This window comes from Thalassophryne amazonica, chromosome 8, assembly GCF_902500255.1.
Source record: "Thalassophryne amazonica chromosome 8, fThaAma1.1, whole genome shotgun sequence".
Taxonomy (NCBI): domain Eukaryota; kingdom Metazoa; phylum Chordata; class Actinopteri; order Batrachoidiformes; family Batrachoididae; genus Thalassophryne; species Thalassophryne amazonica.
Genome location: NC_047110.1, coordinates 40,233,250 through 40,252,370, shown reverse-complemented (window position 1 = coordinate 40,252,370; position 19,121 = coordinate 40,233,250).

Here is a 19,121-nt window from a genome sequence, read left to right as displayed (position 1 = left end):
TCCCTGAACACGGCCAACGACTCTGTCCTGCTCTCAGAACTAAATTCTGGTGTTTCAGGCCTTTTGTTTGGCTGAGAACTAGTGCAGCAGATAAGAGAATATTTAGAGCAGAATCCTGCGAATGGTGATAAAAGCATCAAATTCGGCAGAAATACTCATCAGACAATCCTCTTTTGAAAAAAAACTGATTGGCCACTTGAATTTTCAGTCAGCATTCAGGTAGAGGTCAATTGAAGAATTTACACAGAGGTCAAAATTAAAAGATGCTCCAATCATCTTGAAACCTATGCCACATTATTTGCCTGATCATAAAGATTCCTAAAAGGTATGGTTTGGACAGTCTGTAACTGAATTCTATGGAGTTATGGGATAAAAACAGCAAGAATGGTGACAAAGGTCAGTGTCGGTTTGTACAGGGGTCAGGAGGTCGTTCAGGGAGCTGTACCCACTGAGACCGTTCTGCTGCCGTTCTGTTGCTCCAATTTTGGTGACCCCTGTACAAAATGAGACTGAGCTTTGTCACCATTCTTGCTGTTTTTATCCCATAATTCCATAGAATTCAGTCACAGATAGTCCAAACTATACTTTTTTGGAATCTTTATGATCAGGCAAATAATGTGGAATATTTTTCAATATGATTGGAGCATCTTTTAATTTTGACCTCTGTGTAATTCTTCAATTGACCCCTACCTGACCACCGATTGAAAAGTCAAGTGGCCAATCGGTTTTTTCAAAAGAGCAGTATCTAAGGAGTATTTCTGCCGAATTTGATGCTTTTATCACCATTTGCATGATTGTTTCAGTTATCTGCTGCACTATAAACACTGGACTGCGTTAATGAGCTGTGGGTGAAATCAGAACACGCAGGGCATGAACCTATCCACCAGGGGTCTCCAACATGCTCCTGGCCAGTGTAGACACACCAGGAACAGGTCGGAGACTCCTGATAGAACCATTATTTTTGACTACATCCTATTTGGATAAATGTGTATACTTAGAACACGGAGAGACATTGAATTTGGAAATAAATAAACTACAACTACAAACCTCAGCAAAACAGTTGCAGAGTTGAATAAAGACCAATAGATGCCACATTTACTCGTACATGCAAAGTACAGTAGTGTTCAGAATAATAGCAGTGCTATGTGACTAAAAAGATGAATCCAGGTTTTGAGTATATTTCTTATTGTTACATGGGAAACAAGGTACCAGTATATTCAGTAGATTCTCACAAATCCAACAAGACCAAGCATTTATGATATGCACACTCTTAAGGCTATGAAATTGGGCTATTAGTAAAAAAAAAAGTAGAAAAGGGGGTGTTCACAATAATAGTAGTGTGGCATACAGTCAGTGATTTCGTCAGTTTTGTGGAACAAGTAGGTGTGAATCAGGTGTCCCTTATTTAAGGATGAAACCAGCACCTGTTGTACATGCTTTTCTCTTTGAAAGCCTGAGGAAAATGGGACGTTCAAGACATTGCTCAGAAGAACAGCGTAGTTTGATTAAAAAGTTGGTTGCAGAGGGGAAAACTTATATGCAGGTGCAAAAAAATTATAGGCTGTTCATCTACAATGATCTCCAATGCTTTAAAATGGACAAAAAAAAAACAGAGAGCCATGGAAGAAAATGGAAAACAACCATCAAAATGGATAGAAGAATAACCAGAATGGCAAAGGCTCACCCACTGATCAGTTCCAGGATGATCAAAGACAGTCTGGAGTTACCTGTAAGTGCTGTGACAGTTAGAAGACACCTGTGTGAAGCTAATTTATTTGCAAGAATCCCCCGCAAAGTCTCTCTGTTAAATAAAAGACATGTGCAGAAGAGGTTACAATTTGCCAAAGAACACATCAACTGGCCTAAAGAGAAATGGAGGAATATTGTGTCGACTGATGAGAGTAAAATTGTTCTTTTGGGTCTAAGGGCCACAGACAGTTTGTGTTTTGACCCCCAAACTCTGAATTCAAGCCACAGTTCACAGTGAAGACAGTGAAGCATGGTGGTGCAAGCATCATGATATGGGATGTTTCTCCTACTATGGTGTTAGGCCTATATATCGCATACCAGGTATCATGGATCAGTTTGGATATGTCAAAATACTTGAAGGTCATGTTGCCTTATGCTGAAGAGGACATGCCCTTGAAATGGGTGTTTCAACAAGACAGTGACCCCAAGCACACTAGTAAACGAGCAAAATCTTGGTTCCAAACCAACAAAATTAATGCCTCGTAGATGTGAAAAAATCATGAAAAACTGTGGTTATACAACTAAATACTACTTTAGTGATTCACAGGATTGCGAAAAAAGCAGTTTGAACATAATAGTTTTGAGTTTGTAGCATCAACAGCAGATGCTACTATTATTGTGAACACCCCCTTTTCTACTTTTTTTTTTTTTTTTTTTTTTTTTTACTAATAGCCCAATTTCATAGCCTTAAGAGTGTGCATATCATGAATGCTTGGTCTGGTTGGATTTGTGAGAATCTACTGAATCTACTGGTACATTGTTTACCATGTAACAATAAGAAATATACTCAAAACCTGGATTAATCTTTTTAGTCACATAGCAGTACTATTATTCTGAACACTACTGTACCAGTCCACAGTTAAGAGCTGAAGATAACTACAGTTGCACAATCACTGCATTGATTCCCCTAAACAGGCCCAAGAAATCAAGGTGCCAAAGTCAGCATGTGTTGAGTAAACCAAGTAGGTCAGAGGTCACAGGTCTTCTAGAAACTGCCAACTGTGAGGAGGTCTCGGAGACAGCCCAGGACAGGCTGGAAGGATTGTATTTCCCAGATGGCTTGGGAACATCTCGGGATCCCCCTGAAAGAGTTACAGGACTTGGCCGAGGATAGGGAAGCATAGGCTGAGCGGCTTGGTCTGCTACAGTGAAGACCTAGACCCAGAGAAGTGGTAGATGATAAATTTCATGTTATGTATGTATGTGTCTATATATTTTACTGAACACAAATATAAATGCAACACTTTTGTTTTTGCTCCCATTTTTCATGAGCTGAACTCAAAGATCAATACCATTTTCTACATACACAAAAAACCTATTTCTCTCAATTATTGTTGACAAATATGTCAAAATCTGTGTTAGTGAGCACTTCTCCTTTGCCAAGATTCGCATTGAGTTGATCAAAAACAAGATGCCACTGAATGTGAGCATTTGCACATTTGTTGGTTACGATGGCAAACTGCAGTCAGGTCAAGACCCTGATAAAGATGACAAGCATGCAGATGATCTTCCCTGGGACAGTTTCTGACAGTTTGTGCAGAAACAAGACAGAACAAATCAAAACAACTGCCAGAGAGGAAATAAAATACAACATATCAATCAATCAATCAATTTTTTTTTATATAGCGCCAAATCACAACAAACAGCTGCCCCAAGGCGCTCCATATTGCAAGGCAAGGCCATACAACAATTATGTAAAAACCCCAACGGTCAAAACGACCCCCTCTGAGCAAGCACTTGGCTACAGTGGGAAGGAAAAACTCCCTTTTAACAGGAAGAAACCTCCAGCAGAACCAGGCTCAGGGAGGGGCAGTCTTCTGCTGGGACTGGTTGGGGCTGAGGGAGAGAACCAGGAAAAAGACATGCTGTGGAGGGGAGCAGAGATCGATCACTAATGATTAAATGCAGAGTGGTGCATACAGAGCAAAAAGAGAAAGAAACAGTGCATCATAGGAACCCCCCAGCAGTCTACGTCTATAGCAGCATAACTAAGGGATGGTTTAGGGTCACCTGATCCAGCCCTAACTATAAGCTTTAGCAAAAAGGAAAGTTTTAAGCCTAATCTTAAAAGTAGAGAGGGTGTCTGTCTCCCTGATCTGAATTGGGAGCTGGTTCCACAGGAGAGGAGCCTGAAAGCTGAAGGCTCTGCCTCCCATTCTACTCTTACAAACCCTAGGAACTACAAGTAAGCCTGCAGTCTGAGAGCGAAGCGCTCTATTGGGGTGATATGGTACTACGAGGATCCCTAAGATAAGATGGGACCTGATTATTCAAAACCTTATAAGTAAGAAGAAGAATTTTAAATTATATTCTAGAATTAACAGGAAGCCAATGAAGAGAGGCCAATATGGGTGAGATATGCTCTCTCCTTCTAGTCCCCGTCAGTACTCTAGCTGCAGCATTTTGAATTAACTGAAGGCTTTTTAGGGAACTTTTAGGACAACCTGATAATAATGAATTACAATAGTCCAGCCTAGAGGAAATAAATGCATGAATTAGTTTTTCAGCATCACTCTGAGACAAGACCTTTCTGATTTTAGAGATATTGCGTAAATGCAAAAAAGCAGTCCTACATATTTGTTTAATATGCGCTTTGAATGACATATCCTGATCAAAAATGACTCCAAGATTTCTCACAGTATTACTAGAGGTCAGGGTAATGCCATCCAGAGTAAGGATCTGGTTAGACACCATGTTTCTAAGATTTGTGGGGCCAAGTACAATAACTTCAGATTTATCTGAGTTTAAAAGCAGGAAATTAGAGGTCATCCATGTCTTTATGTCTGTAAAACAATCCTGCAGTTTAGCTAATTGGTGTGTGTCCTCTGGCTTCATGGATAGATAAAGCTGGGTATCATCTGCGTAACAATGAAAATTTAAGCAATACCGTCTAATAATACTGCCTAAGGGAAGCATGTATAAAGTAAATAAAATTGGTCCTAGCACAGAACCTTGTGGAACTCCATAATTAACTTTAGTCTGTGAAGAAGATTCCCCATTTACATGAACAAACTGTAATCTATTAAACAAATATGATTCAAACCACCGCAAAGCAGTGCCTTTAATACCTATGGCATGCTCTAATCTCTGTAATAAAATTTTATGGTCAACAGTATCAAAAGCAGCACTGAGGTCTAACAGAACAAGCACAGAGATGAGTCCACTGTCCGAGGCCATAAGAAGATCATTTGTAACCTTCACTAATGCTGTTTCTGTACTATGATGAATTCTAAAACCTGACTGAAACTCTTCAAATAGACCATTCCTCTGCAGATGATCAGTTAGCTGTTTTACAACTACCCTTTCAAGAATTTTTGAGAGAAAAGGAAGGTTGGAGATTGGCCTATAATTAGCTAAGATAGCTGGGTCAAGTGATGGCTTTTTAAGTAATGGTTTAATTACTGCCACCTTAAAAGCCTGTGGTACATAGCCAACTAACAAAGATAGATTGATCATATTTAAGATCAAAGCATTAAATAATGGTAGGGCTTCCTTGAGCAGCCTGGTAGGAATGGGGTCTAATAAACATGTTGATAGTTTGGATGAAGTAACTAATGAAAATAACTCAGACAGAACAATCGGAGAGAAAGAGTCTAACCAAATACCGGCATCACTGAAAGCAGCCAAAGATAACGATACGTCTTTGGGATGGTTATGAGTAATTTTTTCTCTAATAGTTAAAATTTTGTTAGCAAAGAAAGTCATGAAGTCATTACTAGTTAAAGTTAATGGAATATTCAGCTCAACAGAGCTCTGACTCTTTGTCAGCCTGGCTACAGTGCTGAAAAGAAACCTGGGGTTGTTCTTATTTTCTTCAATTAATGATGAGTAGAAAGATGTCCTAGCTTTACGGAGGGCTTTTTATAGAGCAACAGACTCTTTTTCCAGGCTAAGTGAAGATCTTCTAAATTAGTGAGACGCCATTTCCTCTCCAACTTACGGGTTATCTGCTTTAAGCTACGAGTTTGTGAGTTATACCACGGAGTCAGACTCTTCTGATTTAAAGCTCTCTTTTTCAGAGGAGCTACAGCATCCAAAGTTGTCTTCAATGAGGATGTAAAACTATTGACGAGATACTCTATCTCCCTTACAGAGTTTAGGTAGCTACTCTGCACTGTGTTGGTATATGGCATTAGAGAACATAAAGAAGGAATCATATCCTTAAACCTAGTTACAGCGCTTTCTGAAAGACTTCTAGTGTAATGAAACTTATTCCCCACTGCTGGGTAGTCCATCAGAGTAAATGTAAATGTTATTAAGAAATGATCAGACAGAAGGGAGTTTTCAGGGAATACTGTTAAGTCTTCTATTTCCATACCATAAGTCAGAACAAGATCTAAGATATGATTAAAGTGGTGGGTGGACTCATTTACTTTTTGAGCAAAGCCAATAGAGTTTAATAATAGATTAAATGCAGTGTTGAGGCTGTCATTCTCAGCATCTGAGTGGATGTTAAAATCGCCCACTATAATTATCTTATCTGAGCTAAGCACTAAGTCAGACAAAAGGTCTGAAAATTCACAGAGAAACTCACAGTAACGACCAGGTGGACGATAGATAATAACAAATAAAACTGGTTTTTGGGACTTCCAATTTGGATGGACAAGACTAAGAGACAAGCTTTCAAATGAATTAAAGCTCTGTCTGGGTTTTTGATTAATTAATAAGCTGGAATGGAAGATTGCTGCTAATCCTCCGCCCCGGCCCGTGCTACGAGCATTCTGACAGTTAGTGTGACTCGGGGGTGTTGACTCATTTAAACTAACATATTCATCCTGCTGTAACCAGGTTTCTGTTAGGCAGACTAAATCAATATGTTGATCAATTATTATATCATTTACCAACAGGGACTTAGAAGAGAGAGACCTAATGTTTAATAGACCACATTTAACTGTTTTAGTCTGTGGTGCAGTTGAAGGTGCTATATTATTTTTTCTTTTTGAATTTTTATGCTTAAATAGATTTTTGCTGGTTATTGGTGGTCTGGGAGCAGGCACCGTCTCTACGGGGATGGGGTAATGAGGGGATGGCAGGGGGAGAGAAGCTGCAGAGAGGTGTGTAAGACTACAACTCTGCTTCCTGGTCCCAACCCTGGATAGTCACAGTTTGGAGGATTTAAGAAAATTGGCCAGATTTCTAGAAATGAGAGCTGCTCCATCCAAAGTGGGATGGATGCCGTCTCTCCTAACAAGCCCAGGTTTTCCCCAGAAGCTTTGCCAATTATCTATGAAGCCCACCTCATTTTTTGGACACCACTCAGACAGCCAGCAATTCAAGGAGAACATGCGGCTAAACATGTCACTCCTGGTCCGATTGGGGAGGGGCCCAGAGAAAACTACAGAGTCCGACATTGTTTTTGCAAAGTTACACACCGATTTAATGTTAATTTTAGTGACCTCCGATTGGCGTAACCGAGTGTCATTACTGCCGACGTGAATTACAATCTTACCAAATTTACGCTTAGCCTTAGCCAGCAGTTTCAAATTTCCTTCAATGTCGCCTGCTCTGGCCCCCAGAAGACAATTGACTATGGTTGCTGGTGTCGCTAACTTCACATTTCTCAAAACAGAGTCGCCAATAACCAGAGTTTGATCCTCGGCGGGTGTGTCGTCGAGTGGGGAAAAACGGTTAGAGATGTGAACGGGTTGATGGTGTACACGGGGCTTCTGTTTAGGGCTACGCTTCCTCCTCACAGTCACCCAGTCAGCCTGTTTCCCGACTGCTCGGGATCTGCCAGGGGGGAACTAACGGCGGCTAAGCTACATATGCAACATATGCAACTGACTTACATTTCTAATACAGAGTAAAGCAATATTTGTCCATGTATGCTTCTACAATGTCTCAGTCATCCAGATAGTGTGGTAATTTGACAGTGAGCCAAGAAGGGTCCCCACGTCTTTGGTTCCACAAACCAATTTTTGCAGCAGCTCTCCAGGTGGCTGGTCTCAGATGATCTTGGAGGTGAACATGCTGGATGTGGAGGTCCTGGGCTGGTGTGGTTACACGTGGTCTGCAGTTGTGAGACCAGGTGGATCTACTGCCAAATTCTCTGAAACGCCTTTGGAAATGGCTTATGGTTGAGAAATTAACGTTCAAGTTGTGTGAAACAGCTCTGGTGGACATTCCTGCAGTCAGCATGCCAAGTGCACGCTCCCTCACAACTTGCGACATCTGTTGTGCTCTGTGATAAAACTGAACATTTGAGAGTGGCCTTTTATTGTAGCCAGCCTAAGGCACACCTGTGCAATAATCATGCTGGCTAATCAGCATCTTGATATGCCACACCTGTAAGGTGGGATGGATTATCTCGGCAAAGGAGAAGTGCTCACTAACAGATTTAGACAGATTTGTGATCAATATTTGAGAGAAACAGGTCTTTTGTGTATATTGAAAAAAATTTAGATCTTTGAAATGAGCTCATGAAAAATTGGAGCAAAAACAAAAACAATATGTTTATATTTTTGTTCAGTGTGTACACAGACACACACACACACACACATATATATATATATATATAAGAATTAAACAACTAGAAGCCATGAATTATAGTTTGAATGCGCTTTGCGTCGTGCATTCAAACCGTATAATGCACGGCTTCGAGTTGAACTTGATAAAAGTATTTGGGACTATTTTATGCCAGTCACAGATATTTTCATCCTTGGCAACCGTTCTCTTCTTCTTTCCCGTCTTCAATCTTGTCCAGTTCGTCCAATGTTAAATCTTGCTGTTGCGTTTGCTGTTCTTCTCGCTTGCTCTCCTCCTCTTTCCATTCCTCAAATGTTTTATTTTGGCTAAAAATATTAAAAGTCACTTGGAAATCCATGTTTTATCGCGTTTCTGTCATTCACCTGTCAAAACACAGCTGATCTGCGCCAACTGATTTGCACGCTGCTGTGGTGACGAGCAGAGTGGAGTGATATTACAGTGACTTAACTCGCCGAACTACCTGTACGTATACACAAAAATAACACGCCAGTTAGACATGGAATTCTCACTGACCATGGTGTGTGTGTGTGTGTATATATATATATATATATATATATGGCTGAATAGATCCTTGCCATTTGATTGGGGGTTTGTATGTCACGTGACATGGAATTATTTGGACTGAAGAGGCCACTGAGAGGCTGAGGGACTGTTTCAGAAACACAGACTGGAGCATGTTTCAAAACTCTTATGGTGAAGACATCAACGGCCTGATCCAGTGTGTTACTAACTACATGAACTTCTGTGTGGAGAGCACTGTGCCCACCCAGAGGGTACGGTGCTTTCCCAACAACCACCCCTGGGTGACCCCCGAGCTGAAGGTCCAGATGAACCAGAAGAAGAGGGCTTTCACCTCTGCACCGTGGTGAGTGACATCCTGGACCCACTGCAGTTCGCCTACAGGCCCAACATCGGGGTAGATGATGCTGCCATCTACCTACTGCAGCGAGTGCTCACCCACCTGGAGACTGGCGGGAGTGCTGTGAGAGTCATGTTCTTTGATTTCTCCAGCGCTTTCAACACCATCAGACCGGCGCTGCTGCGGGGGAAGCTGGAGGACGCAGGTGTGGATGGAGATCTCGCCGCCTGGACCATTGACTACTTCACTGACTGGCTGTAGTACGTGCGGCTGCGCAGCTGTCAGTTTGATGTGGTAAGGTGCAGCACCGGGGCCCCCCAGGGCACCGGCCTCTCACCTTTTCTTTTCACCCTCTACACCTCGGACTTCACCTACAACACTGACAGCTGCCATCTCCAGAAGTTCTGTGATGACTCCGTCATTGTGGGTCGTGTGTCTGAGGGGAAAGGAGCTGGAGTACCGGTCGGTCAATACAGACTTTGTGGACTGGTGTGAGCGCAACCACTTGTGTCTCAACACCAGTAAGATGAAGGAGATGGTGATTGACTTCAGGAGGAAACCACCACCTCACCCACCATGAACATCCAGGGGGAGGACATAAAAACTGTGGACAGTTTCAAATACCTGGGTGTTCACCTCAACAACAAACTGGACTCACAACACTGATGCCCTGTTCAAGAAAGGACAGAGTTGCCTCCACCTCCTGAGGAGACTGAGATCCTTTGGAGTGAGCAGGCCTCTGCTTAAGACTTTCTATGACTCTGTTGTAGCCTCTGCTCTCCTCTATGCTGTCGTCTGTTGGGCCCCGGGCAGCACAGAGCGGGAGAGAAAGAGACTGAATAAGCTGGTCAGGAAGTCCAGCTCTGTCGTGGGCTGTCCTCTGGACTCTCTGGAGGAGGTGGCTGACAGGAGCATGTTAGCCAAGTTCAAATCCATCATGAACAAATCCTCTCACCCTCTGTACCAGACTGTAGTGGAGCTGAGCAGCTCCTTCAGTGACAGACTGAGGCACCCTCAGTGCAAGAAGGAACGATGCTGCTGTCAGGCTGTACAATAACACTGTGAAATACCACATGCAATAATATGTCCACAAATCACGTGCAGTATTAATATGTCCACAAATCATGTGCAATAACAACCCGTTTACAAATCCCTGCACTAATGTCACCTTACCACATCTAAATTCCACTTCACATATTGTAAATAAGATGCTCCTATTTTTTTTAATTCCAATCATGTTTGTTTATATATATATATATATATATATATATATATTCTATTTCTACCTCTTTCTTATTTTATTGTATTGCTACAAGTATTATTATTGCTTATCCTTGCACACGCTGTTTGATGCACATTTTCCTCTACTCGCACCCATCTTGTGTGTTTAAGAGCTGATGTAACATGAATTTCTCCACTGTGAGATCAATAAAGTCTTATCTGTGCCTTTTGCAATTGTGTTCCACTTACCATGCAATAGTACTGTTTAGCGTGCAAATTTGGTACTGTAAGATTTGTGCTATTGCCCGCTGTGACCACCGCACGCCCTCACACTAGCAGCAATGGCGCTTAGTACGCCGTAAGCCATCTGGAGGCATTTCCAGTATTCAGTGGGACGTCTCTTGGTGAACTGGAACCGCTGTTGGATGAAGAGCTCGACACATTTCTGTCACGATTTTACGCTGGACTGAGAAAAGCAGACGGCAGTCTGTACACAAAGTCTGTGCATGGCCTCAGCTATGGATTACGTCATCAGGATTGCTTTTGAACTATCTATTTTTGCAAGTTCGCAGAACAACTTTGGATTGGATTGGACTATTTAAAGTTTGTGTTGGACTGTTTGGAACCTGTTGACACCAAAAGGCCAATGACGCACACCAAAATGTAAGAGTCCCTTTCTCTTGTTTATAGATTAATAAAATAATATGACAAGGATCTGTTTTAGCCGTTATAGAAAACAAATAATTGTTTTTTTCATTTGTGCAATGGAAAGAACATTTCGAGTTGAATGGAACTTCACCGAATGAAATTTGTACTATTGTGTTTTATATATATTACACACACACACACACGCGCGCGCGCGGTGCATCTGGAAAGTATTCACAGCGTTTCACTTTTTCCACATTTTGTCACAGCTCAATTCCAAAATGGATGAAATTCATTTTTTCCTCAAAATTCTACACACAACACCCCATAATGGCTATCTGGAAGTTTTTTTTTTTTTTTAGGATTTTTGCAAATTTATTATAAATATATATATATATATATATATATATATATATATATATATAAAACTCCTGTTTATTTCCTGTCTAAGTTTTTGTTGGTGCACTGTCTGCCCTGGGAGGCCTGAAGTTAATTACTCAATTTATGGTTTTGTTGCTGAAAGAGAGATTATTGTGCATTCTGAGCTACACTCTGTATCAGTGACCTTGTAATTTGTTGGCAAATATTGTAATTTAATTCCTGTCTGATGCCTTGCACAATAAAAGTTTTGTTGATGTAAATGCAGATATTGTTTTGTTGTTGTATGTACATCTGGCCATACCCCACGCCCCGTATGCTCTGTAACAAAGTACTCCACCCCCTGCTGCCCGGGCATTACGTAATTTTTGAATGACCCCTGTAGCCTCCGAGACAGGACTGCCTCATGGACAAATCTGGGAAGGTACAGAAACAGTTCTTAGCTGCTTGAAGGTCCCAATGAGCACAGTGGTCTCCATCTTAACCTTAATCCGGGGTACATGTGGGGGACTGTTAACGCAGTAATGTAAAAGTCCTGTAGGCTGCTCCCTTATTTTTCATTATGGTCATCACAGCAGATCCAAGGCAGTACTACAAATTGATTGGCACAAGTTTTTACACCGGATGCCCCTCTGATGCACTCCACATTACATGGAGAAATATAGCAGGGTGGGGTTGAACCAGGAACCCTCGCACATAGAGTAATGCATAAACATAGATTGGTTTTATTCAAACACCACGGAGGACCAAATAGGTCATTTCTTTAAAATTCTCTGCATGTGCACTCTCTTTATTTCTTGCACAACCTGAAAACTCAGTGTTTATATCCATCTATAGTGTAGATAGAGTTCTCCTATACATTGATCAGTATCATCAGTGCTGAGCTGTAATTCTACAAACCATTCACATCTTATGCAATCAATGACATCTAATAAACATTTCCGCACAACAGATTTCGTTATATCTAAATGTCACAATCAGGTTTTTAAATCAACTACACATATAACTTTCAGTTTAAATCAAAATAGCTTAGCAGTCCTGGCAAGAAAGAAGAAAGAAAGAATACATGTGTGCTGAAGTGAATTGAATGCATTTCAAATTTATGATGGTTCTCCATCTAAAAGCAGGTTAACAAAAGGAATGTCCTGACCAGGATTCAGATCACAGGTGCCCTGTTACCCTCAAATCTATTTACACCACACTCCTTAGGGCCCCTTCACACATAGTATGAATAAGTACAAAGCAGGGCGAATCACGGCGGAACAGCTTGCATGAGCAAACACGAAACATCGAGCTGACGGGCAGGCATGAACGATCCCGCTGCGACAGTTTTGTGCACGTGACGGTGGTCCACAGCAAGGAACTCAGTGCGAGCAACTGGGGATGTGTTGCACCACATCGCGCTGCTGATGTGGGACACAATACAGAAACCCCGCAGTTAAATAACCCTGGTTTAAAAAAAAAGCCACTCACAGGACTCAAACCTGCAATTTACAAAAGCTCGGATACCAGATGATTGAAAATTTACCACTGTGCTACAGTTTTATAACAGGAGCATGAAATGACCAAAATAAACACAGGACATAAATGTATTTTTTTTTTTAAAAAGAGAAAAAAGTGCATATACTGACCACAAATGGACATATTTCTGCTGATACATGACTGAAAGTGGTGTAATTGTCGCACTGTTGGCTTGTCATATAGTCCTGCGGTGCACTGCTCACAGGAACACGCATGTTGGACCGGGCTCGTGCGTGCTCGGCTCGTCCTGTCAGACGGACATTCAGATGGCTTGCTGCGTGTCCACATGAACTGATGGTTCGTTTCAGCTGGGGCAGCCTGTCATTGTGCGCACTGTGCACGCTCTCCAGCCCGTTGCAAAAGTGAGATAGTTTTTATGTATTTCTCACGTGAGGACAGCAACCACACAAATACGGTTACGTGTTCTGCAGCTGGTGATGTCCAGGGACCAGAGATGTCAACGCTGCTGCGCGTGAACCACACGCACGCCATGTGTTGGGGGGGAGTGTGTGAAACACACACACGTGTTGTCGGGGAGCCAAAAGTCTAGCATGCCAACAGGTGTACTTGGCAACTTCACAGTCGTGGGGACACTTAGACAAATATTCACCGCCAGTTCAATATTGATCGTCTGCTGACTGCTTTTGGTTCTCACAGTGCGAATGGCCCACACCTTTTCTAAATGCAATCGAGCGGTTTTAGATGTTCGTGCGTGTCACCTGAATTTGGTCGACACCTGCCATGGAAATGTATCGAATGGGCTCTCACAGGGCACACTCTGTCTTTTGCCCGCTGGTGTGTGCACACAGTTGTAGCAACAGGTGTATGAGGCAGCTTTGATTTTACATGTATTGCATACGATTCCTGCTTCATGCGCAATTAGGCCACATTCGTACTATGTGTGAAGGGGCCCTTATTTGTGATGTTTCCAATAACTGATTTAGTCATTTATACACAACATATATATGTATATGAATGAAATAATTTGTTTACACCACACTCCTTATTTGTAATGTTTCCAATTAACTGATTTAATCATTATATATTAGTAATATGAGTATAAAAATATGATCCATTTCAATTAAAACAGCTATGTGGCTTTAAAGTAACAGAACATATAATACATAACGACATACACTGTACAGTTTCAAACAGTATTTACCAAACAGAGGAATAGAAAAGTTGAGCATCATTAGTATATCATATACCTCAGTTAAAGTTTAGGGCGAGCAGTCGGTTTGATCATTTCAGCTATGTACAGTGCAGTTGATTCGTTACAAACAAGGTCCAGCTAAAATAACATCAAGATAGATATATATTTTTGTAGACAGGCTCACGTGTCAAAACCATCAGATATGCAGCATTTCCTGATCAACATTCCCTTTCTGTAGCATCTCCCTTTTCTACCAGAGGCAGTACAACAGCACAGTCCTAGAGTGGTTTAAAACAAACATAAGCAAAGTTAACACATCTCTAAATGTCAATTCTTTAGACTTTATTGTATCAGCAAACTCGTATTTTTCTGAAAAATAAGTCCACAGACTCACCTTTCAGCAGCTTTACCAGAGCGTCCTCCTTTTATCTGCCCTTGTTTACACTAATAACTGAAAGTGAACCTGCTGTGGGTGTCTTTTGATTTTGATGCTGAATTGCAGCCGTGAAGATTTATTTTACTGCAACAGAAACATTTTCATACAAGATGATGACTTTCTGATGATGCAAAACTAAAAAGGGGTCATATTACAAACATTTCAAAGTAAAATAGGCAACAAAATGCAACATTTTACAAAGTATGTCTAATTTCTTGTCAAAATATCTAATCTACACTTTATGTATAACAAAAGTGACTTAAAGCTATATAGTCTTTTAAATTTCACAAAACTGACACTTCAGCTTCAACTGAAATCCAAGCATTATGATGTTGGTTATTTCTGAAACTCTGAGATCATGTGATATGCGTACATGAAGCGTGCACACTAATATCCTTAAGATGTCTTGTGAATGATTTCAGAGGTGTTATCTGGTTTCCAAAACAGTGTTTTTAGCGTTAGAAGTGTTTGTCATTAACTTTTACAAATTATATGTGAAACATTAGATTTATACAGAAATAAGTGGTTTGGGAGTGTTTTCTGCCGTCTTGGATGATTTTGTTTGAGCGAGCAGCCAGCTGACATTACTGTACCTCTCTACTTTGACCAGTGGTGGGCACAGCTAACCAAAAAGTTGGCTAATCAGCTAACTGAAAAGTTATCTTTTATGAAGGTAAACCGATAAACCATACAAAAAATTATGGGAAGCTACAGCTAACCCATAATTTTCAGCATTGTCTCCGGTACACTTGCAACTACTAACAAGCTGACTTTGAGTTTTAACACCACGATTGCTTCTGGTAGCATCAAAGGTGACCACAAACCCGAGTAATGAGTCAGCATTTCTATCTTTGTGTGTCCTGCCCACTGCTGGAAGCTCCTGTTTACTACATATTTTGCAGCAGTGAAGCAGTTGAGAGGAGCTAAGCTCACCTCTACACACTCAAAAACAAGTCATTATTCCTTAACAGAATATAGCAGTGCCACTGAGAGGCAGAGGTCTTGGAAAATAAAGCAGTTTTGACTTGTGCTTTTGATTTATAAATCAAATTAATCCAGATAGAATAACTCCATTAATGTCAATTCTGTAATTTGTACAAAGTTAAAATATAACACATATCTTTTAATTTTAAATAATGCACTAATTCTGAAGTTTTGTAACACAGACAGATGCCAAAGGGATAATGGGTAAAATGAGCCTCCGCTAACACTGATTGGTTGAATCATTCATTAATGTTAATGTGAGGTGTGTTGGTGTTTACATATAAATGTGCTTTTGTAAAATATGCCATTGTTAAAAAAAGAAAAGCCATTTGCAAAAGCCAGAAGTCAAGTGGTGATTAGACAACTGTCTGATATAACTGGGGTCAAAATAAATAGAATACTGCCATCAACTGGAGCCCAGATGCTCAGACCCTAACCCATAATCCTTTGCATGCCAGAGAGTTTCTGCAGTTTAAACAGCACAGAGAGAAAACACGATGACAAACATTATACAACCAAAATGTACATTTTTATTCCTTTTCATCAGCTGCAGCAAGAGGCTGCAATAACTCTCTGGCGCGCAAAGGATTATGAGATATCCCAACACTTAGGGCGAATACTGACGTGAACACTACTGGCCAGTAGATGGCAGTAAAGACTGAGAAAACCTGCCAAAACAAATATTCCAAATAAATAATCGTGTCTGCTATGTTTAAGCTGCATGGAATTTAATAAACACAAACTGAATTTCAGACATATATATATTACTCAGACCAAAGATGACAGACAATGTTTGACATAAGCAGGACGTTAAAGAGCAAACAGGAAGTGATTACAGCTCACAGTGATTCCAATTAAAAATAATGGAGATGCAACCTGAGCTTCTTCTGGCATTTTTACACAAAACAAACACAATAACAATGTCTATAAACCCAGAGAATATATTCACGAGAGTTTTAGGCACAATATACAAAGGGTATAATGCTGTTGTCCATGTGGAGCCTGATCAGAGTGTCTCAAATGCATTTTTCCTGTTGTGAATGTACTGAGATTATCCATAGTGCACTGGAAAACCTTCAAAATTAGTGCATTACTTTCAAACTAAAACATATATCTGATATTTTCACTTTATAAAACTTCAGACGTGACGTTAATTTAAATAATTTGTCAGGAATTAGTTTGGTTAAGATTTAACCATAAGTTAAAACTGTATGCCTCTGGATGACTTGAGTGATACTGCCAGTGAATCAGTATGGGGTCAAAAGAAATAATATTTTTCTTCTTTTGCTTTTTTCTTTTCTGTGACCAGTTCTCCTTTGTCTGCAGAGGATAGAGCATTTTCTCCTGGAACTAACTCTCTTCTGATGGCAGAGGATAGACCTGCACATCTGCTACAAAACATTTAACAGGTAGGTACTCAAATCTTTGTTATCAGACTTCATAAATGTTTGTAACTGTTAAACTTTGTTCACCACGCCTGCAAAAATATGTTAGCGGTCTAAAAATTATCGGACCAAGATTTATCAGAAGATAATTGATCCGCTGATGGTTTTCAAAATTATCTGAAAAGCCATTCCGATAATGAAAACATTAGCTTTGATAATTAGAAGATCAGCGGAACTGTACCCACCACTGACTGACTGGCTCTCGCTATCTGCCCCCACGTGATCTATGACATTGCAATGGTAGCTAAAAAATATAGTTCAAGGCCATTTGTTTATTTGAAGTTTTTCCCTTTAGGGAAACTTTTTTTTTTTTTTTTTTAAACAACGTGAATTTTGATCATATTGGCAATGTCATATTATGAATCTCCCCTTTAAAAGCTAATAAATAAAATTACAGTGGTGCCAAAGAAAATTATTTTCAAGACTTAAAAAAAAAAGGACAAAGACCGTACACGTATAACAAGGAAAGCTTCAGGCTTCAGGTAAGGACATGTTTATCCATAATATATCTTAAAAATCATGTTAAGTGAAAGAGTCTTGGGTATGTTGAGTCATTTCTCATGTGAAACAAGGTTTTTTTTAACTGAGATTTTGAAGCTGCTTTGTAAAATATGCAACACTTCCTAATATTAATAAAATGCATTTCAAAATGAGTTCACAGCTAACAAAGACCTTTATTTTGGCAGATGTTTTTTTAAAACATGAAAACAAGGTGTTATTTCATTGTAACAGGTAAAAAAAAAAAATCTGCTGGTTGAACAAGTGCAAATTCACTTAAGATTTCTTGAAGTCAGGTTTTGAAATGAGCCATGAAAACTCATTTTGAGCTAAAATATTGAGCCCATTTTAGTATTCGGACATCTTAAAGCACCTTGACATTTGCACACATTTAACCCCCGCACTGCCGTGCAATTCACTGTACCAACGTGATCCGCTTTGTTCCCCTGAATGTTGCATTATATAATAATTTGTAGCAGTATTAATCATTTTCTCTCATAACGTGGCTGATGAAACCATTTCTGATCACTCCCAGAATCACCAAAAAATTATCTACAACTGCAGCTTTTCTCGTGTTCTTCATGAGGTGGAGAACACATCTGGAATTGTCTCAAAGGTAATTATTTACAATATTTATATTGTAATGGATTGCAAAACAGCTGCATTTTCTTCTTTCTTATGAGTTAGATAATGTGCCATAAAATTATGTTTATTACAGATGTCATAATCGTTCAGATGCGCCGCAGCATTAAGATGCAATGACTCACAGTGACATACACTCAACAAAAATATAAACGCAACACTTTTGGTTTTGCTCCCATTTTGTATGAGATGAACTCAAAGATCTAAAACTTTTTCCACATACACAATATCACCATTTCCCTCAAATATTGTTCACAAACCAGTCTAAATCTGTGATAGTGAGCACTTCTCCTTTGCTGAAATAATACATCCCTCCTCACAGGTGTGCCATATCCATATGCTGATTAGACACCATGATTAGTGCACAGGTGTGCCTTAGACTGCCCACAATAAAAGGCCACTCTGAAAGGTGCAGTTTTATCACACAGTACAATGCCACACGATGTCGCAAAGATTTGAGGGAGCGTGAAATTGGCATGCTGACAGCAGGAATGTCAACCAGAGCTGTTGCTCGTGTATTGAATGTTCATTTCTCTACCATAAGCCGTCTCCAAAGGCGTTTCAGAGAATTTGGCAGTACATCCAACCAGCCTCACAACCGCAGACCACGTGTAACCACACCAGCCCAGGACCTCCACATCCAGCATGTTCACCTCCAAGATCGTCTGAGACCAGCCACTTGACAGCTGCGTGAAACAATCGTTTGCATAACCAAGGATTTCTGCACACAAACTGTCAGAACCGTCTCAGGGAAGCTCATCTGCAGGCTCGTTCGTCCTCATCGGGGTCTTGACCTGACTCCAGTTCGTCGTCGTACCCGACTTGAGTTGGGCAAATGCTCACATTCGCTGGTGTTTGGCACGTTGGAGAGGTGTTCTCTCTTCACGGATGATCCCGGTTCACACTGTCCAGGGCAGATGGCAGACAGCGTGTGTTGCGTCGTGTGGGTGAGCGGTTTTCCTGATGTCAATGTTGTGGATTGAGTGGCCCATGGTGGCAGTGGGGTTATGGTATGGGCAGGCGTCTGTTATGGACGAAGAACACAGGTGCATTTTATGATGGCATTTTGAATGCACAGAGATACCGTGACGAGATCCTAGGCCC